The 21,549-nt window shown below is 38.5% G+C and overlaps 1 protein-coding gene across 2 annotated transcripts in view; it reads right to left on the reverse strand.

Moving 5' to 3' along the window:
- Positions 1–21,549, reverse strand: part of CRADD (CASP2 and RIPK1 domain containing adaptor with death domain) — a 246,985-nt gene that overhangs the window by 60,620 nt on the left and 164,816 nt on the right. The gene's annotated exons all lie outside the window — the stretch shown is intronic.

A 21,549-nucleotide genomic window follows, 5' to 3' on the forward strand; every position in this document is an offset into this window, starting at 1 on the left:
ACAAATTGGCTGTAAACAGACAGATGATTCAGAAATGACTTCTCTACCACTTACCAAGTAATTTTCTGTCTCTTAAAATATAATCAATTCCATTTTGTTCTTTTATTTGGAGGATGTCATATCCAAAATCTTCCAAATTTTTCTTTAAGAATATATAGATAATTACCAACATGAGGTTTCTTTATAGTCTCCAAGCCTTTGGCCTCTGTTACTCATTATTCCTGATTCATGTTTCCCAAAATAGTTTTTATTGTTCTCACCAATCTCTACCTTTGCACTGGATTTTCTGAGTATCAAAGTGTGGTTGAAAGACATGAGCCCTGTGATTTCATTGGTAAGAGAATTATCAGCTAAGGAAATTCCTTCAACCAGTGCAGGCAGATATATTCACTGCTACTATTATCTTAGAGAATCACCTTGAGTCCTGGGATATTGATTGACTCTTCCGGAGTCACAAAACCAGTATATGTTAGAGGTAGGATTTGAATTCAGGTCTTCCTGATTATGAGACTGGCTGTCTATCCATTAAGTCATGCTGCCCCTCAAATCAAAGCATGCACTGATTTAATGTAAAGGGTTTTCTTAAGAGCTTTGTAGAATTTATTTAACTTATTCAACATCTGCAATAGATGTTGGTACTTAAGTTACAACTATTTCCCCAATGGTCTTCATGTAAATGCTTCTCAGGGACAATGAAATGCTCAATGAACAAATGGTCCATAAAATAAGATTTCTTGTTCCCTCTGGATGCATGATAAAGTGAACACTTTTATTTCCTTTCTTTGATTTCCCAAAGAGAATCTGTGAGATATCCTTCCATTGTATAATTTGATTTTGTCTTCAGGTTTTGCTTTTTTGTTTGTTTGTTTGAGAATATCAAAATTAATCTAGTTCAAAATTCTGTGATATATTCACTCATATGATCCCTGGACAAGGAGATCACATTTAGCATGCCCACAGATAAGTCATAGATGATCGAAAAACTGGATGATTTTTAGGACCTTTTGCCCTTTAATTACCACTCTACCACCATCCTGGCAGAAACACAAGAGTAACAAAGAAATCTGCGGGGTCGTTTTGTCTTTAATTTCTTTTGTAGGTTGTCATGGTCAAGGAAGTCATCACCAAGTGGCCAAGCTATTGATAATGAAAGTCTCCATACTAACTAGTTAAGTCATTTTTCAGTGATTTCTGACTCTTTGAGACCCCATTTGGGGTTTTCTTGGCAGCAGGACTAGAGTGGTTTACCTTTTCCTTCTCCGGCTCATTTTACGGTTTAGGAACTGAGGCAAAGATGATTAGGTGACTTGCCCAGAGTCACACAGTTAGTAAGTGTCAGAGGAGAGGTTTGAAGTCATGAAGTTGCATCTTTCTGACTCCAGGCCAGCATTCTATCCACTATGCTACCCAGCTGCCCATACTAACCTGCACTGGTTCTCAAAAGCAGATCTGGTCTATTTCCAGGACTCAAATTTTCTTAGAATGGGAGCATTTGCCAGAGCATAGATTCTGTTGGCACCATTGCCTTTGACTAGCAACTACAGGATTTTGTGGAGGGACTCATGCAGGAAAAAAAAATCTGATTTTCTAATTACCTAACTACCGCTTAATTTAGGATTTATACAAGATCTGAGAACATGTCTCCATGGCAAAAGAAAAAAGTTAAGGTTCTATAAATGAAGGCCTTAGCCTTAGCCTTAGCCTTAGCAAGGAGGACAGCCTCCTACGCTTCTTTCTTCTCTTCCTCCTCAGAGAATAAAGGGATTTTAGAGAAGAAAGTGAAGATATAGCCAATTTTTTAGGCATGTTGGAGAAAAAGTGAAGGATATCAGAATGAATCACATTATTCTCAATAGAGAAGGGGGTTGCCAGCAAGTTTCCTAATCTCTTTAAGACTCAGTATCTACACTTCTGTCAAAAAAAGGAAAAAATTTGGTGAACTTCACAGGACACTAAAAATGACAGCTCAAAATCACTACTAAAGAACTACATTTATAGCAAAAGAAAAACTTATTTGGTATAACTGCTATGGGCATGGGGTGGGGCACATTATGGCCCAGTGGAATGATCAAAGAGTTTAGAAAAAGTCTACATGAGTCCAATCCTAGGTACCCTTCTGATTAACTAAGTCTAAGTCACTGGACTTCTCTGAGCCTATAAAACCAGAGTCTTGAGCTAGATTACCTCTAGGGTCCCTTCTGGCTCCAAATCTATGGTCTTATAACCCCATTTCTGTTTGTACCTTCCTATAAGGGCCACAGGAATAGGTCTTTTTTCAACTTTGCAATGGTATGTGTTACATAGCACTGTGGCAGCAAAGATAAAGAGTCAGCCTTGGAGTCAAAAAGATCTGGGTGGAAGTCTTGCCTCTGATGCCTGTAAACTATGCATAATCAAGTAACCTCTTGGTGTTTGAGGCAATGCTTCAAGCCTGTAAATTGTTGGTTGTTTATTTACATTTATTTATTTGTTATGTTAAAATATGCAGGTAACTCCTTCCCTCTCTCACCTTCCCCAATTAGAGAGGCATCATTTGACAGATATATGTATATACAAAGCTATGTCTTGCTTATTTCTATTTCTCAGCTCTTTCTCAGGAGGTGGACAGACACAAGACATTCTTCAAGCAATATTTTGGTTGCTATACATAATGGCCTCTTGGTTCTGTTCATTTCATTCTGTTGATTTCTCCTTAAAAAAAAATTAACCTGTTTGTCATTTCTTAGTGTTCTGTCACAATCCTAGGCCACAATTTATTTAACCCTTTTCCAACTGATGGGCAGGCATTCATCAAACTAGTAAGTTGCAAAGTAGGCACCTATCTGTATGAGAAGAGGGAATTTCCGGCAGTGGGATTCCCTATCTCTTTCAGACTAAAACAAAACTCCATAGACACCTAGCACAGTGAGTGCTCTGTGCACAAGTCAAGTAAACATGAGTTAGTAAAATATCCACTTGTACCTGGCACTGTGCTAAGCACTTCAGGACAACAAGAAAGGTAAAAACCAAACCAAACCAAACCAAACCAAAACAACAAAAAAAAACAAGTCTCTGCTTTCAAGGAACTCACAGACTAATGGAGGAGACAATAGGCAAACAATTCTATACAAAAAAGCTACAAATGGATAAACTAGAAATAATCGACAGAGGAAAGGCATTCCCATTAAGGGAGATTAGGAAAGGCTTTTCATAGAATGTGGGATCTTAGATGAGCCTTGGAGGAAGCCAGGAGGTGGAGATGAGGAGGGAGAGCATTTCAGGCATGCAGTTCATGAAGTCAGGAGATGGCGTGTGGTGTTCAAGGGAGAATCCATGTCACTGGATCGCAGAGTTCTCCGAGTGGAATGAGGAGTAAGAAGACTGGGAAAGTAAGAAGGGGTTAGCCTTTGGCTGGTTTTAAAAGCCAAACAGGATATTGTATTTGAACCTGGAGTCACTGGAACTTCCTGAACAGAGGGGTGACATGGTCAGACCTGAATGTACTCTGTAGTTGATTACTCAGTGCTGTTGTTGCTGTTTATTTGTTTGTTTTGGAAAACCCTGGTTCTCTGAGACTTTGCCCTATTCCCTAAATTCTTGAATTTCAGAGTCACAACCAATGAATGCACTCCATTGTTCCACAACCCCCATAACCTTTCTCCTGCTGCCCTCCTCACAGTGGTCTTCCTCTGTTGCAGTTGGAAGATGCTGTCCTAAATAGCCATCGTACCCAATGCTGGCACGACAAAAGAAGGCTTGCTCTTTCATGGGGGTGGCTCACCTCCATTTATAGCCCCAGAGAGGGTGCATTGGTTCAGCTCTGCATTGCAACTCCATAAAATCACAGTCCATAATGCAAAGAGACTCCAGGAGAAGTATCTCCAGCATCTCTACTTTCTAAATGCAGGGCTGCTTTCAAAGAATAAGAATGAGGAACAGCTGGTTGCCCCAGGATGGGCGGCTGGGAAGGACGGGGTCAAAGGAAGAAAGAGAGAGAGAGAGAGGCATGACCAGCATGGGCTTTGTCACCTATAACCGAAGCTAAGTGCTTATTAGGGATTCGGCACCAAACAGGAGAGGTTTCCATTGAACTCTCAAAGGGTCAGATCACTTTCCACTGGCTTCTCAAAGCTTTGCTCTGGTGTCTGGCATGCTGGGACTTTAAAGAGACCCAGATCCGATGGGTGTTGGAGGGGTTAGTGGACAACTGTGGCTTGGGTCACTGTAGGGAGGTATTTGGGGCCTGGGAGAGAGGGAGCACATTGGAGGAGGGAAACAACTGGCTATGCCCAACGAACTCAGTGATGTCAGGCAGCCTGTGAAGCCCGAGTACGTTAGTCACGCTAGCCACAGGCGTGGGCACAGTCTGTCCTACTTGAAAAGGGAGTGTGACTTGATAGAGCTGGGAAAAGAGGCCAGACCGAAAAAGGGGGAAAGCTGCCCATCTTCTTGGAGAACACGGTGACCTGTGTTAATCTGGGGACTGTTCTTTATATATGTGTTTGGATGGCACCAGAAGGCTTGAGGTCACTTTTTCAAGAAGTTCATGCTATTGCTCCGTCTTTGGCCATAAAGGTCAAGTGTGACTAATGTAAGCCTTCTGTGACATGATAATACATAACAGGCTGCGTCTGGTGGGGGAAGGACAGGCTAGGCTTCTCCAAGGCAAGAGCTGGGATTGCAAGGGAAGAGAAGCAGAAGATGCTGAATCTTCTGATTCATCTGTATTTTCTGCACAGAAACAGAATAAGGTTTTATGGAAACCTGCCCCCTTCCTCACTTAGCCAAACACCAAAAGGAGGACCATGAACCAAACTCCAGCCCTTTGATTGACAACACGGTGCTCTTTCCACTACACAAATATATCTTACTTTACAGATACTGGTCCATAAATTAGTGCTAGGTTTATGGGGCATAAACCTCAGTTTCCCCATCTGTAAAACAGGGATAATAATGCCTCTTGAACTTGTCTCAACAGACTGAATGAGGGGGTCAGATGAGACAATGGATGTAAATGAATGAATAGGTCAAAGAACAAATCATAGAAACAATAAATGATTTCGTTAAAGAGAATGACAGCAATGAGAGAGTATACCAAAATTTCTGGGATGCAGCCAAAACAATTCTCAGGAGAAAATGTATATCTCGAATTGTTTACATCAATAAAATAAAGGACAGATCAATGAATTAGGCATGCAGCTAAAAACAACTAGTAAAAGAACAAATTAAAGATCCCTGATTAAACACCAAATTGGAAATCCTGAAAATCAAAGGGGAAGACTAATAAATTTGAAAGTAAGAAAATCAATAAATAAAACTAGGAGCTAATTTCACGAAGAAAACCCCAGTAAAATAGACAAATCTTGGTTATTTTGATTTTTTATATGAAAAAGAAGAAAGGAAACCAAGTTACTAATATTGTAAAGATCAGAATGAATTTACCAACATCAAAAGGCAGATGAATATACTACCAATAAAAGTGAAATCAAAGCAACTATTTGGAGCTATTTTGCTTGATTATATGCTAATAAATGTAACAATCTAAGTGAAATGGATAAATATTTACAAATGTAAACTACCCAGAATAACAGCAGTGGAAATGGAATAATAACCCTATTTTAGAGAAAGAAATTGAACAAACCATGAATGAGCTCCCTAAGAAAACATCCCCACGACCAGATGGATTGATTCACAAGTAAATTCAACCAGACTATCATGGTGAAATAGATTGGGAATATGATACAGAATAGTAAATGACCATAGCAATCTAGTGTTGGATAAACTCTAAGTTCAAAGCTTCTGGGATAAGAACTCAACAAAAAATTGTTTTGGGAAAAACTAGAAAACAATCTGGCAGAAACGAGGCAGAGCCCAACATCTTACAATGTATATTGAGATAAGATCAAAAGGAATATATTATTTAGACATAAACAGTGATACAAGCAAATTAGGGAAACATGGAAATTTTTATCACTCAGATCTATGGATAAGGGAAGAATTTTGGCTGAAAAAGAGAAAGAGAGCATTATAGGATATAAAATAAATAATTTTGATTATATTAAATCTAAAAGATTTTGCACAAACAAAATCAATTTAGCCAAGATTAGAAGCAGAAACACAGGGGGAAATGTTTATAACAAGTTTCTCTGATAAAGGTTTCATTTCTCAAATATATAGAGGCATGAATAAAATTTATAAAAATATGAGTTATTCCCCAATTGATAAGTTGTCAAAAAATATGAAGTTTTGGGGGGCAGCTGGGTAGCTCAGTGGATTGAGAGCCAGGCCTAGAGACGGGAGGTCCTAGGTTCAAATCTGACCTCAGACACTTCCCAGCTGTGTGACCCTGGGCAAGTCACTTAACCCCCATTGCCTACCCTTACCACTCTTCTGCCTTGGAGCCAATACACAGTATTGACTCCAATACAGAAGGTAAGGGTTTAAAAAAAAATATGAAGTTTTCAAAGAAATTAAAGCTATCTATAGTCAAGAAAAATGCTCTAAATCACTATTGATTAGAGATGCAAACTAAAACATCTCTCAAGTACTATTTCATAACTTTTACACATTGGCTAATATGACAGAAAATGAAAATGACAAATATTGAAGATGTAGAAAAATTGAGATACCAATGCACAACTCTTGGTGGAGTTGTGAACTGAACTGAGCTGAACTGATCCAACTACTCTGGAGAGTAATTTGGAACTATATTACCCAAACTACTATAAAACTATGGAGATCCTCCTACCCAGCAATACTACTATTAAGTCTGTATCCCAAGAGATTCAGAAAAAAAAGAAAAAAGGAAAAGGACCTAGATTTTTACAAAAATATTTATAGCAACTCTTTTTTGTGATGGAAAAGAATTGAAAATTGAGAGGATACCTATCAACTGGGAAATAGCTGAGGAAACTGTGGTATCTAATTGTGATGGAATACTATTTTTGCTATAAGAAATGATGAGCAAGATGCTTTCTGAAGAATCAGGGGAGACTTAGATAAACTGATGCAAAATGAAGTGATCAGAATCAGGAAAACATTGTACACAGTAACAGCAAATTCATGGTAAGATCAACTGTGAATAATAACTATTCTCAGCAATGCAATGATCTAAGACAGTTCTGAAGGATTTATAATGAAAAATGTCATCCAATTCCAGAGAAAGAACTAACAGAGTCTGAATACAGATCCTTTAAAGCATCCTTTTTTAACTTTATTTTTCTTGTTTTATTTTTATTTTTGCAACACAGCTAATATGGAAATACATTTTTGCATTATGCATATGTATAATCTATATCAAAGGGGGCAGGTAGGTGACTCAGTGAATAGACTCAGTGAAGCCTAAGGAAGGGAGGTCTTGGGTTCGAATTTGACCTCAGACACTTCCTAACTATGTGACCCTGGGCAAGTAAGTCATTTAACCCCCATTGCCTAGCCATTACCACTCTTCTGCCTTGAAATCAATAAATAGTATTGATTCTAAGGCAGAAGGTAAGGGTTTTTAAATAATAATAATCTATATCAAATTGTTTATCTTCTCAAAAGAAGGTGGTGGGAGGGAGAAGAGAGGGAACTTAGAACTCAAAAGAATTTTTAAATGAATGTTAGGGCAGCTAAGTAGCACAGTGAATGGAGCACCAGGCTTGGAGTCAAGAAGACCTAGGTTCAAATCTAGCCCCAGACACTTCCTTGTGTGATACTGGGCAAGTCACTTAATCACATTTGCCTAGCCCTTGCTTTCCTTAGAGTTGTTAGAATGTAAGAGGGGGTTTAAAAATTAAATGAAACTTTAAAAAAAATGAATGTAACAAAAAATTTTACATGTAATTGAGAAAAGAGATGTCCATGCAATTCCAGTATCAAAATGTTTTCTAACATTTGTGCATTTAAACTAAATATACACCTCAATTTTTAAGTTTTATTAATTTATTTAACTAAATAAAAAGGCATCATCTATTAAGAAAGAACAAGTAGAGATCCTTATCAGTCTAGGAAATTTTCTTTTGATTGTGTTTTATGCGAGGGCAACTTCCATGACCTTGGTGAGCCCTTTGGGAGATCCCACTATTGATCCCCTCTTTCATATTCTTCTGATGGCCTCTAGGTGGTGCTATGGAAACAGTGCTGGGTTTAGAGCCATGAGGACTTGAATTCAAGTCCTATTACAGACACTTCCTAGTTCTGTGAGCTTTGGCAATCACTTACTGTTTTAATTACTTATTAAATTAATGTAACCTTATTTAAGCTTTACTTCATTAAAATAGACTCAATGGCCTCTAAGGCCCCTTCCAGTTCTCCTTTCAGCTCTAAATCTATGATTCTATGACTCCAGGTCAATATCTGGTCAATCATCAAAACCGAATTCTCTTGGAGGCATGTCCAACATGTAGTCTTTTTTTTTTTTTTTTTTTTTAACCCTTACCTTCTGTCTTGGTATCAATTCTAAGAAGAATAGGAAAGGTTAGGCAATTGAGGTTAAGTGACTTGCCCAAGGTCACACAGCTAGGCAGTATCTGAGGCCAGATTTGAACCCAGTATCTCCTAACTTCAGACCTGTGCTACCACTGTGCTACCCTGATGCCCCATCCACCATGCAGTCTTGCCTGATGTTGCTATGTATGTGGGAGGCCTTGGCCAAAGGCAGCCTTCTGGGCTTGCAACTGGCTTCTATAGACTCAAAGGATCTCTTAAAATCCATCCGCACTCCAGGATTGGTTTCATGTCTTGTGTGTGTGCTGTCCTTGTTTAATCTAGAAGCTGTGGGCTCTTCAACCTGCACCTACTACTCAGAAGGTCAGAATCAGAAGAAACGGGAAAAGTTATCTAGTTCTTGGCCTCCCAGTCAAACCCCAGATGGGACAGATGATCCACGTGTGCAATTTTAAAGATTCTTATGAAGAAAGGACTGTAGAAAACATGATCTGCAGTGGCCCAAACAGGACGGTAAAGAGGTCTAAGAGGGCGGTCAGGAGAGAGAGCCGTCCGGGCAGGAATCTGAGAAAAGCATAAATGCCAGGTATGCCCAGACCACATAAGGAGAAGGAACATACCTACATTCCATCAATGGCCAAAACAAACACATGGCTCAGTCCCACAGATTCGAATTACTATGTGTGTATTCACCAACTATTCTTACATAAGGAAGATATTTATTTCCTTGTTTTGTTTCTCATTGTCTTGAAAGTCAACAATGGGAAAAAGAAATGTCCTGGCTCTGCTCCCTGTGGTCTTAATTCTGGCAGGCTTCATTGAGCAGTACTGAAATTTAGTTCAAACTGAGCCTAATTTGAGTAAAAAAAAAAAAAAAAAAAAACCAACCCTAAAAACATCTGTGAGTAAGGTCTTCTCTTGTTACAGAGAATGATCAGGTCATTTCTTTATTCAAAAACTCCCCATAGCTCCCTATTGCCTAGCAAGTATAATACAAACTGCTGATGCTGGCATTCAAGGCCTGGGCAATCTGGCTTTCGTCTGCCTGCTACTTCCGTCCATGTCTGTGATAGTCCAGCCATCTAAGACGACTCCCAGCACACCCTTTCTCATCCAGTCCTCTTCCTTTCTGTACCTTTACTAATAATGCTCCCCATGATTAGAAGGAACTCCCTCGTGCCTTCTTTGTGTGAAGGAGCAAATCCTCATATTGGCCTTTCTTCAGGGTCTGACTCAGAGACCCCTGAATGGCAGATCCTTCCTCAATTTTATCATAGAACTTTTCCTCTACACGGATCACAGGCTGCTAGCCTCAGTTTCCCCAACTATAAAATGGAGACAATAATAAGCCGCCTCCCGGGGTTATTGTCCAAATCGAATGCGATGGTGCTCATAAAGCCCTCAGTGATGTGGGAGTCCAGACTAGGCTTTTGTTCAAAGAACGAATGGCGGCAGGCAAGGGAGCAACGGTTACTGAGAGGAGACAAATGGTGGAATGGAATAGTGTGGCCCTGGTGAGGGAAAGGCTGCGGGAGGCTTTCAGGAAAGCTCGTCGTCTGGGTCAGTTCCTCAGAGGGGCCGCTTGTTTGGGAGGTTGCCGCCCTGCGGTTCCCTAGGAACAGATGTCGCTTTACCCAGAGTTCTCCTTGGTCTGCGCGGCTTTACCCAGGATCCTCTCTGTTTGCCCAGGGGGTGGGGGGTGAAAACTTCCATGCAAATGAGATGCTAATGTTATGTTAAATACTCTGGGGCAGCTTTGGGTCCAATTTTGCTCCTTTCTGCACAGACTCTAAGGAAGGCAGGACCGTGCACCGCGAGCGATGTTTGAGCCTAGGCCTGTGTGCCTGAGGAGCCGAACACCCTGGATGTGCTGCCAGAGCCCCGCCAAGGACCAGGGTATGGCTAAAGGCTGATGAGGAGTTTGCTCCAAACTGCGGATCTGAGCAGCCTGTCCTCTCGGAGGGTGGCGCCGTTCTCATCAGCTACTTTTTATTTCTGGGCTCTTTCCATTGTGCACAGCTGCTTGGCAGGGCTTGGGGACATTTCAGCCCCCATCATTAGCACAGGACCTGGGATGTAGGAGGGGCTTCCTCTCCCCCAATGATAAGGGTTAATTGACTTGACCAAGGTCACACATGTACTAAGTGGCAGGATCCAAATTTGAACCCAGGACCTGTAGATATAGATATAGATAGAGCATTCTTTCTATTGCATCGTGCTGACTCTAGGTAGTTATTCTCCCAATAAGGTCCCATCTGTATTGTTAGGACAGAAATTATGACCTAGAATGTGATGGTCTGCTTAATTGTCTAGTCTGACCAATCATGAACTGGATACACATCTACAATGATTATTAATTTTAAAACTTTTGCCTTTCAATTTATAGAATTACAAATGCCAAATTATTGTAACCATTTATGTGAGGGAAAGAACTGTTTTCTACTCTGATATTCTCCTACAGTAGTAGTATTAATTGGCATTTACATAGTACTTTAAAGTTTGCAAAGCACTAAGCATATGTGATCTTGTTTGAGGCTGAAAATAACCCCTAGAGGACAGATCTAAACATTATGCAGAGGAAACAAGAAAAAAGAAGGAAGGGACAAGCTAGATGGCTCAGTGGATTGAGAATTAGGCCTAAAAATGGGAGGTCCTGGGTTCAAATCTTGTCTCAGACACTTCCCAGCTGTGTGACCCTGGGCAAGTTACTTGACCCCCATTGCCTAGCCCTTACCACTCTTCTGCCTTAGAATCAATATACACAGTTTTGATTCTAAGATGGAAGGTGTGAATTTTTTTTTTTTTTTTTTTTTAGAAAAGAGAGAAAATGAGGGATTTGCCCCTGGTGAAGATTATTAGAAGGATTTGAACCTAGTTTTTCTTGACTCCAAGTCATGCTCTATCCATTCTACACCCATCTCTCAGTTCACTGCTAGGTCCATATTAGATGCTTTGTGGCTGCTTATTACATGAACATGTTTCAATGAACAAATTCATTTGTTTCATTCATGAAGTAATGCTTACCTTCGGGTTCATATTTCCATGTGAATGTCTCATAAAAATAAGCATGGGACATTATAAATGGCTTCTAAATTTGAAGTTCTAAAGAAAGCTATTAAATAAGAATCTTAATTACCTGTAAGCTCGAGGGATTTGGGGCAATTAATTACTTTTGCTATTTCTTTTTTCATTTAATATTTTTCCCAATTACATGTAAAAACAATTTTAACATTAGTTTTCTAAAATTTTGCATCCCAAATTCTTTCTCTCCTATCCTCTCCTCCCCTATTCCTGTAATTAATCACTTTTAAAGAAAACTCTTTCATGGTGTTTTTTACAAAGCATGGGGAAATATAGCGATGCCCTGGGATACATGTATATGTGTGTGTGTAGATAGATAGATAGATAGATAGATAGATAGATAGATAGATAGATAGATAGATAGATAGATATCGATGACAGACAGACAGACAGACAGAAAGGAGACAGACACATAGATACATAGATACATAAGAGAAAGAGATACACAGACAGATAGATAGAAAGATATAGATAAGAGAAAGAGATGGAAGGCTAGATATAGATTTAATTATTTCTCCTTTCAGAAAGCCTCAGCAGTTCTTCATTATCTTTATGATTAAATATAAATCTCCGTTTGGCATATCAAGTCCTTCACAATCTGGCCCCAGTTTATCTTTTCCCATCTGAGTTACATATTAATTTCACCAACCAAAAGACTATCCTTTAGCCAAACTGTCCAGCTTGATGCTTCCCATTTCCAGGATTCCATCTCCTACATCCACACTTTTTAGGAAGCTATCCCCCATGCTCAATCTCCTCCCTCACCCCTTACCTCTTGGAACCCCCCAGGATCATGTAGGACTCAGTTTAAAGACCTTTGCCAATTTCCTGATAGTTATTAACACCTTCCACCAAAACAGTGTATTTGTTTTGGATCTATCCTATATTCACTTATTTGTGAACATGTAGTAGCCACCTAGTACATCATAAGCTTCTAGAAGGCAGGGATTTTCACGTATGTGTTCCTTTTCCCCCAGCACCTAGGACGGTGACCAGAATTTAACTGGTACTCAAAAAATGTTTGTTGATGGGATGTTCTTGTTTTAAATTCTCAAGCAAGTTCTCCATCTGCCATGCCAAGTTGCTAGTCTAAAAGAAAATCCTCCCTCCCGGCAGAACAGCTGACAATTAAAGTGTACTTTAAGGTTTAAGAGTGCTTTGTTTACCTTGGTGCTTTTGATCTTTTATAGGAGAGGGAAACAGGCAGAAGATCTGAGACACAAAAATTACCCTGAAAGCATTAGCCCATGAACTAACTTGATTTTTATTAAAAGAGGAAAATTAAACAACCAGGAACAAAGAAAAAGCACTTCAAACCAAAAGGAGAAACAAAGAAAAGGAGTATAAAACTACTCTATTTAAGGATACAACAGTATAAGTGGAAACAAAGTAGATACATAACTACATAAATGTAATTCACCCAAATTAAAATAGGAAACACAGTACCTAAATAATTTAAGCACATAAAGAGAAACTGAACAAGATAAATTCCTGAGAAAAGTTCCTAGTTTGGATGGATTTAGAAAAAACTTTCACCAAACTTTAAAACAGAAAATGGAAATTATGTATGAAAACTGTTATTAAATTTAAAGAAAGAGAATAGTGTTCTAAATTCCTTCTATGAGACAAATGTCATCCTGGCACCCAAAAACATAGTAGATGAAGAAAAAGTGAACTAAAGAACTCTGTCACTAACACATGTCAATAGAAAATACTAAATAAAACATCACCAAATCAGTTATATGCTAAAAATTATACACAAATACTAAGTTGGATTCATACCAAACATACAAAAATATGCCAACATTAGAAAACATATTGGCATAAACCAATTACACTACTTACAGAAACAACAAAAATCATGATATGAATCAGAAAGGCTTTAAAAAATAATAAAGACTTCTAAAAAGCTTCTAAAGCTCCTAAAAACTTCTAAAGAGCTTCCTTTACTTGGATCAAAAATATCTAAAAGCAAGGGCAGGGGCAACGAGGTGGCTCAATGTTTTAAGAGCCTGGCCCAGAGATGAGAGGTCAGTCCTAGGTTCAAATCTGACCTCAGATACTTCCTAGATGTATGACCCTGAGCAAGTCACTTAACCCCCATTGCCTAGCCTTTATTGCTCTTCTGTCTTAGAACCAATACACAGTATTGATTCTAAGATGGAAAGTAAGGGTTTAAATAAATAAATAAATAAAAATAAGAGCAATGGCTGTACGATAGGTAATAGAGAAATATTTGAAAGCATCCCAGTAAGTTTAGAGATGAAGTAGAAATCTTTCCTATCTCTATTATTACTCGACAAAATAATAAAAGCACTTGACTATTATAATAAAATGAGAAACGATAGCAATAACAAACAACAATATAATACATGCATAACTATATATCAATATCTCTACATATAGATCAAAGAGTACAAATCATATGAGGAAAATTAATGTTGAATTTTAATAATTTGATATGAAACTTTTCTTAAAGGTTTCAAAGTTCATGGAGCTTCCCTGATAAAGTAATTTACTCCCAGGCCTCAGGGCATCTTAGTGGGCTGACTTTTCTTAGATGCAGGTGTAAATAAGAACTCTTGGGTAAGAGAAGTGGGCAAGCTTTAGCTATTGAACTGAGCAGCCAAGTTGAAGTCATTTAAAGTATGGTAGTTCAGCCACATGGCAGAAAGTGCTGGCCTTTTGTGCCCCAACAAGGGCATATCCTTCTTGTAATGAAGTAATAAGGGAAAAGTTAAGGTCTCTACGTCCACCTCCTCGGTGGCTATTTACCAATAAGAGATGTCTTGGGATGTCCAGGGGAGGGCCTGAGCAGTGAGCTCACAAGTGGAATATATAGGCCTGAGCCAGAGAAGTGAGGCTCCTTTTTCTTTTTAGATGATGGAGAGAGACAATTGACCAGATTAAGATGTCTTGACCAATCAATTAATAAATCAATTTAAATTTAAGAAATATTGCCTTTTGAGAATTTCAGTATTTATATTTATAATTCAACAGGAACCAGGCCTTGGTTGCATGAATAACTACATTGCTTGTTTCTCCTACAACATTATTAGTTAGTCCAGTCAGAGGTTTCTAGTTCATTTGTGATCTATTGACTTTTCTGTCAAAGACTTGTATTTGTTGCTAGTGGGAACTATCACTATTTCCAAACTCTGGCTTGTCTTTTCTTTTCTTTTTTTTTAATATTTATTTTTTAGAAAACTTAACATGGTTACGTGATTCATGCTCTTACTTTCCTCTTCACCCTCCTGACCTTCCCCCCCCATGCCCACCCCCCCCACCCCCACCCCGCCATAGCCGATGCGAATTTCCACTGGTTTTAACATGTGTCATTGATCAAGACGCATTTCCAAATTGTTGATAGTTGCATTGGTGTGGTAGTTTCCAGAATACATCCCCAATCATGTCTGCCTCGACCCATGTGTTCAAGCAGTTGCCCCTCTTCTGTGTTTCCACTCCCACATTTCTTCCTCTGAATGTGGGTAGGGTTCTTTTCCATAAATCCCTCAGAATTGTCCTGGGTCACTGCATTACTGCTAGTACAGAAGTCCATTACACTCTATTTTACCACAGTGTATTGGTCTCTGTGTACAATGTTCTCCTGGTTCTGCTCCTTTCGCTCTGCATCAATTCTTGGAGGTCTTTCCAGTTCACATGGAATTCCTCCAGTTTATTATTCCTTTGAGTGCAATAGTATTCCATCACCAGCATATACCACTATTTGTTCAGCCATTCCCCAATTGAAGGGCATACCCTCATTTTCCAGTTTTTTGCCACCACAAAAAGCACGGCTATAAATATTTTCGTGTAAGTCTGTATATCTATAATCTCTTTGGGGTACAAACCCAACAATGGTATGGCTGGATCAAAGGGCAGGCATTGTTTTATAGCCCTTTGGGCATAGTTCCAAATTGCCATACAGAATGGCTGGATCAGTTCACAACTCCACCAGCAATGTATTAATGTCCCAATTTGGCCACATCCCCTCCAGCATTCATTACTCTCCCCTGCTGTCATTTTAGCCAATCTGCTAGGTTGATACCACAGAGTTGTTTTAATTTGCATTTCTCTAATTATTAGAGATTTGGAACACTTTCTCATGTGCTTATTGATAGTTTTGATTTCTTTATCTGAAAATTTCCTATTCATGTCTCTTGCCCATTTATCAATTGGGGAATGGCTTGATTTTTTATACAATTGATTTAACTCCTCGTATATTTGAGTAATTAGACCCCTGTCAGAGTTTTTTGTTATAAAGATTTTTTCCCAATTTATTGTTTCCCTACTGATTTTGGTTGCATTGTTTTTGTTTGTACAAAAGCTTTTTAGTTTAATATAATCAAAATAATTTATTTTACATTTTGTAATTTTCTCTAACTCTTGCTTGGTTTTAAAATCTTTCCTTTCCCAGAGATCTGACAAGTATACTATTCTTTGTTCACTTAACTTATTTATAGTTTCCCTCTTTATATTCAAGTCGTTCACCCATTCTGAATTTATCTTGGTGTAGGGTGTGAGATGTTGATCTAAGCCTAGATCTCTCCCATATTGTTTTCCAAATTTTCTAGCAGTTTTTGTCAAATAGTGGATTTTTGTCCCAAAAGTTGGGCTCTTTGGGTTTATCATACACTGTCTTGCTGATGTCACTTACCCCAAGTCTATTCCACTGATCCTCCCTTCTGTCTCTTAGCTAATACCATATCGTTTTGATGACTTCTGCTTTATAGTGGCTTGTCTCTTCTTTACACTTGGGGACTCTACAACTGAAGTTCTAGGTAGCAAAGGTATTGCCACTGCCTCCCCCTTGTCTGTTTTTTTTGTTTTTTGTTTTTTGTTTTTTTAATTTTAAACCCTTAATTTCTATGTATTGACTTATAGGTGGAAGAGGTAGGCAATGGGGGTCAAGTGACTTGCCCAGGGTCACACAGCTGGGAAGTGTCTGAGGCCGGATTTGAACCTAGGACCTCCGATCTCTAGGCCTGGCTCTCAATCCACTGAGCTACCCAGCTGCTCCCTCCCCCTTGTCTGAACTTGAGTCCTCCAGAATCCTAAGCAAAATTCCTAGATTTCTTTCTATTCACATTGTTGGCTTTAACTCAAAACATACCTTTTCAGTATCTCTGCTCTCTGATCCCTTCTAAGTTTTAAGATTTATAAATCGCTACTTCATTACAGCAGTTTCCCTATGAATATCTTCTTAATAATTGTTCTTCCAAAGGTGATGGTGTTTCAGTCTCAAGATGATTCTTGAGCTATAACATGAACATCTTGATTTTTTGTAAAGTTTTACCTTTGTCCTACCACAATTTCCAAATTCTTTTTCAGCTGTGTTATCTTGTGTTCATGGTTTTCTCTCTCGTTATCAAGTGTGGTTAGTATTTGTTTCAAAATCACCAAACCACTATTCTCTGAACACCAAAGGCTTGCTAGTCAAATGCTATCACCTCACTTTAAGTGTTCAGAATAAGCTTAGACATTATATCATCACTTTTCTCTTGAACACAGATCCTTGAGCAACAGTTTCTTTCAAATCAAATGTTAATTCTTATGTATGTTTTTCACATATCTATGGCCATCTACACCCTTCTGAAGAGCAAACCTTTCTACTTCTCCAATTGTTTCTTAATGTAGATGTTCTTATGCCAAATTGTCCTGACGTAAGAGTTTTGGTGTGACTCCATTTTTCTTTCCCAAAGCTTGAATTTCATTCTCTCACCTACTGAGATTCTCTTTAAGGTGCATTCATAACTTCTGTGTTCACACAGGCCAAACTCTTCATGTTAGAATCAATGCTGTGTATTGGTTCCAAAACAAAAGAGCAATAAGGGCTAGGTGAAGGGGATTAAGTAATTTGCCCAGGGTCACACAGCTGGGAAGTACCAGATTTGAATGCTAACTACATTCTGAAGGCCAAAATCCAGCCCTCCATTTGTTTTTGCTTCGCCAGGAAGCCATACATATGGTTTCACATTCATAAGATAAAACTTTATTTTAAAATGTAAAAATTATTCTTAGCTCGTGGGTTGCACAAAAACTGGTGACAACGATGACCCTTAATGAATGACTGTAAGATTGAGTATATTGAGAAAATAGCGGTGGAAAAACTGAGATTGAGGGGAGACATTGAAGAATATTATAAAACAGTAATTAGCAAAACTACTGCTACTAGACAAATAATAGAAGCATAGATCAATAGAATTGATTAAATAATTAAGACCTAGAACCTAATGTATATAGCAGTCTAGTATTTAACAAACCCAAGAAAATAAACTAATAGGACAGAAGGGATGGGAGAGATAGAAGTTCTTTATTTAAGCTCAAGTGTTAGGAAAACTGGAAAGGAATTTGACAGAAAATATTCCATGATCTTACACAATATACTACAGTCAATGCCAAATGGGCAGCTAGATGGAGCAATAGATAGAGTGGTAGGTTGGGAGGCAAAAAGACTCACCTTCCTGAGTTCAAATCTGTCTACCTTATGCCAAAACTTTCTGTGTCTGCGTGTCTTTATTCTCGCCTTATGTTCTCTTTCCATTAATCCTTAACCTGTAACCCATTTTCACTCAGTCCTTGGTTCCCCTTTCTGAGTGTCCAACCCACTAGGAATCTTCGTGTAGTTGGTGGGCGGCTTCAAAATCTAACCTCAGATACTTTCTAGCTTTGTGACCCTGGGCAACTGATTTTACCCTGTTTGCCTCAGTTTTCTCATCTGTAAAATGAGCTGAAGAAGAAAATGACAAACCACTCTTGTATCTTTGCAAAGAAAACTCCGTGTGGGATCATGAAGAATTGGACATGATTCAACAACTTACCAACAACAACATATGACAAATAGACCATAGGTTCATAGGTCTAAAGCTGGAAGGGACCGAAGGGACCATCTAACTTGCCAACTCACTCCCTTCAACTCATAGATGAAGAAATCTAAAGAAGTTCAATGATTGGCCCAAGGATACTAAGTAGTGTCAGAAATGGGATTTGAGCCTATATGCTCTGATTAGAGTCAGGGCTTTTCATCTGAATGAAGCTAAGGAAGAAGACTAGAAGAAGCCAGACAAAAAACTAGAAATACAATATATACCCAAGGACTGAAAAATGGTTGAACAAACCTTCACATACGTGTATAATATATAACTGTATGAAGAATTCAGAGAAGCACAGGAAGATTTGTTTTATGTTTAAAAAAAAGAATGAAAGCATCAGGTTCCAAAGTACAATATAAAATCAATGGCAAATTAAAATCGGCAATAAACAAACAAAAATTGGTACCAAGTGTATCCTTCTAATTTGATCTTTGGCAAACTCTAGGAACAGAAAGTGAGCTACATTTTCAATCACAATCACCCTATCAGGTGAATTTGCTGAATTGTTTTTGGGCAATATGCTTTGCAGAGAGTCTGGAGATTTGTTGGGAAGCATTTATTATGTCAAAAATATTATCTAGCAACTAAAAAAGAAGAGGAAGAATCTGGTGTTCAGAAAGTTGAAGTGTGAATGAGAACCCAGAGCTCTCCCCATGATATTATCACACCTCCTGATGAACTAGCTTTTATTGTTATTTGATTGAACTAAGTGACAAGAGCCAAGTACCATTAAAGCATCCTCAAAAGAAACCTGCTGCCTCTTGTAAACCAGGCTCAATGAGGTATTGATTGATAAACACTCATCACCAGCATTTCTTACTTTCAAAACCTATTGCTTGGAGTAAGATCTGCAAGGTGACATGTCTGATTTTCTAAAAGCTAAAAATCTTTCTCCAGCCCATCCACTCTTTCCCTTGTCCATTCTAACCCAATATGTCTATCTTTTCCACCACTCCTGTGAGTCAGGTATCCAAATTTCAACCCAATGACTAGTAGCAGATTAAAAAAATGTTAGTGAACGAAATTTCACCTGAACTTGGGAAAGGAAAAAAAGAGATAGGCAGAAATTTTCTCATTTCTTGCTGAATTATCCAGGCAGAAGGATGCCAGCTGCCTGTACCAGAATTATCTAGGAGATAATATTTCCTGCCCCCTACCTTTGTAACATATGTCATCATAATCCAGTTTTCCACAGCTGCCAAAAATGCTGGTTAACAGGCCGTTCTCAAGAACAAAAATGCACATCTTCATTGCCCATTACATACAATTCTATTTCTCACTTGGTTCCTTTCAATTTATTCTTGTTTCAATTTGCAGTTAGGACTTTCCATGAAGATTTTCCTAAAAAAACACCAGCATCTCTAAGGGGCTAAAGATGTCTTGATTCTAATCACGGATCGTTTTTTAATCCTATTTTCTGACTAATTTCCTGATTTACGTTAAGACACATTTGGGGCATGCTGTTGTTTAGTTGTTCAGTTGTGCCCAACTCTTCATGACCCTGTGAACCAAGGCAGCCAGTACTCTCCCTAGAGTTTTCTTGGCAAAGAAACTGGAAAGGCTGCCATTTCCTCCTCCAGTGGATTAAGGCAAACAAGACCAAGTGACTTGCCCAGAGTCCCATGGCTAGTAAGTGTCTGTGGCCAGATTTGAACTTGACTCTAACTCTAAACCTGGCACTCTACTTACTGGCCCATCTAACTGCCTTTTGGGGCATATATTAAAGAATATTGAATGGCAGAGCTAATAGTCATATCAGTTATTTCAGTCATTTGATAACTTTGAATACTCAGAAGATAGTAGAGAACCAGGGAATTAAGCAGAAAGGTGTACAGGCAGCATATTTTACTGAAAGGGAATTCCTCCGATCTTTACTCGGGGCCTGTTTACTCTTCCTTTATACACAGTTATAAAGAGCTTCCCTTCCTACCTCTAAATTCAAAATTGATTTATAAACAATACATCAGATCATAAGAAAAGGGTTGCTTTAGGTAGGCATGTTGACAATAGTAAAAAGAGAAAGCTGATAAGATCCCAAAAGACAAACAACAGGGCTGTGTCAGGATATTTGGTATATAAGTAAACTTCTCTAAACAGTTTAGTAGCCTTTAAGATTGTCACTTTGAGAGAATGGAGAATAAAATTATTTGACATTTACATAACACCTTAAAATTTACAGTACATCTTATTATCTCAAATGGTCCTCACCCACCCAGTCCTGGAAACTCCTAGAGCAGAAATTGCTTCTAATATTACAGATGAGCAACTTCTCTGTGACATGGGAATAGAGAATTGCCAGGCGCCCCAAGAGTCACATATGCTTTATTATTTTTTGTTCACTCATTTTCCAGTCATGTCTGCCTCCCCATGATCTCATTTGGGGTTTCTTTAGCAAAGATGCTGTTTGCTTCAGTTTTGTCATCTGTAAAATGAGCTGGAAAAGGAAATGGCAAACCACTCCAGTATCTTTGTCAAGAAAAACCCAAATGGGGTCATGTAGAGTTGGACATGACAGAAAGACTCAACAACAAATAGACAGCACTTGTTTAGTTAGTGTTCAACTGTTTCATTCATGCCCAAACTCTTCATCACCTCATTTGAGGTTTTCTTGGAAAAGATATTGGAGTGGTTTGCCATTTCTTTTTCTAGCTAATTTTACAGATGAGGAAACTGAGGCAAAAAAGGCTAAATGACTTGTCCAGGGTCATATAGCTAGAAAGTATCTGATTATAGTCACATTTTATCATCCATTTTTTACATAAGAGGAAAGTGAGGCTAATAGGGGTTAAGTGACCTGTGTATGTGTATGATCATGTTGTTAGTAAATATCAACTGCAACTCTTCAGTCCCTTAATAGATTCATGGCCAAATCTTGTCGTTTTTTCCTCCACAATAACTCGAATATCCCCTGCCCCCTTTCTCCACTCATACAACACAACCTAACTAAGGCCCTTATCACCTCTTGTCTAGACTATGACAATAGCTTCCTATGTGGATGCTTGTCTCAAGTCTCTCCTCACTACTGTGTGAATTTAATATAAATTGTACCTCCTTATTCCATTGTTTTTTTTTAATTTTTAAAAATGTATTTATTTATTTAGAATATTTTTCCATGGTTCCATGATTCATGATTCCCACCTCTCTACCTTCCCCACTGTCAGAGCTGACAAGCAATTCCACTGGGTTA

Source organism: Gracilinanus agilis, chromosome 5 (assembly GCF_016433145.1).
Source record: "Gracilinanus agilis isolate LMUSP501 chromosome 5, AgileGrace, whole genome shotgun sequence".
In the NCBI taxonomy this organism is placed as follows: domain Eukaryota; kingdom Metazoa; phylum Chordata; class Mammalia; order Didelphimorphia; family Didelphidae; genus Gracilinanus; species Gracilinanus agilis.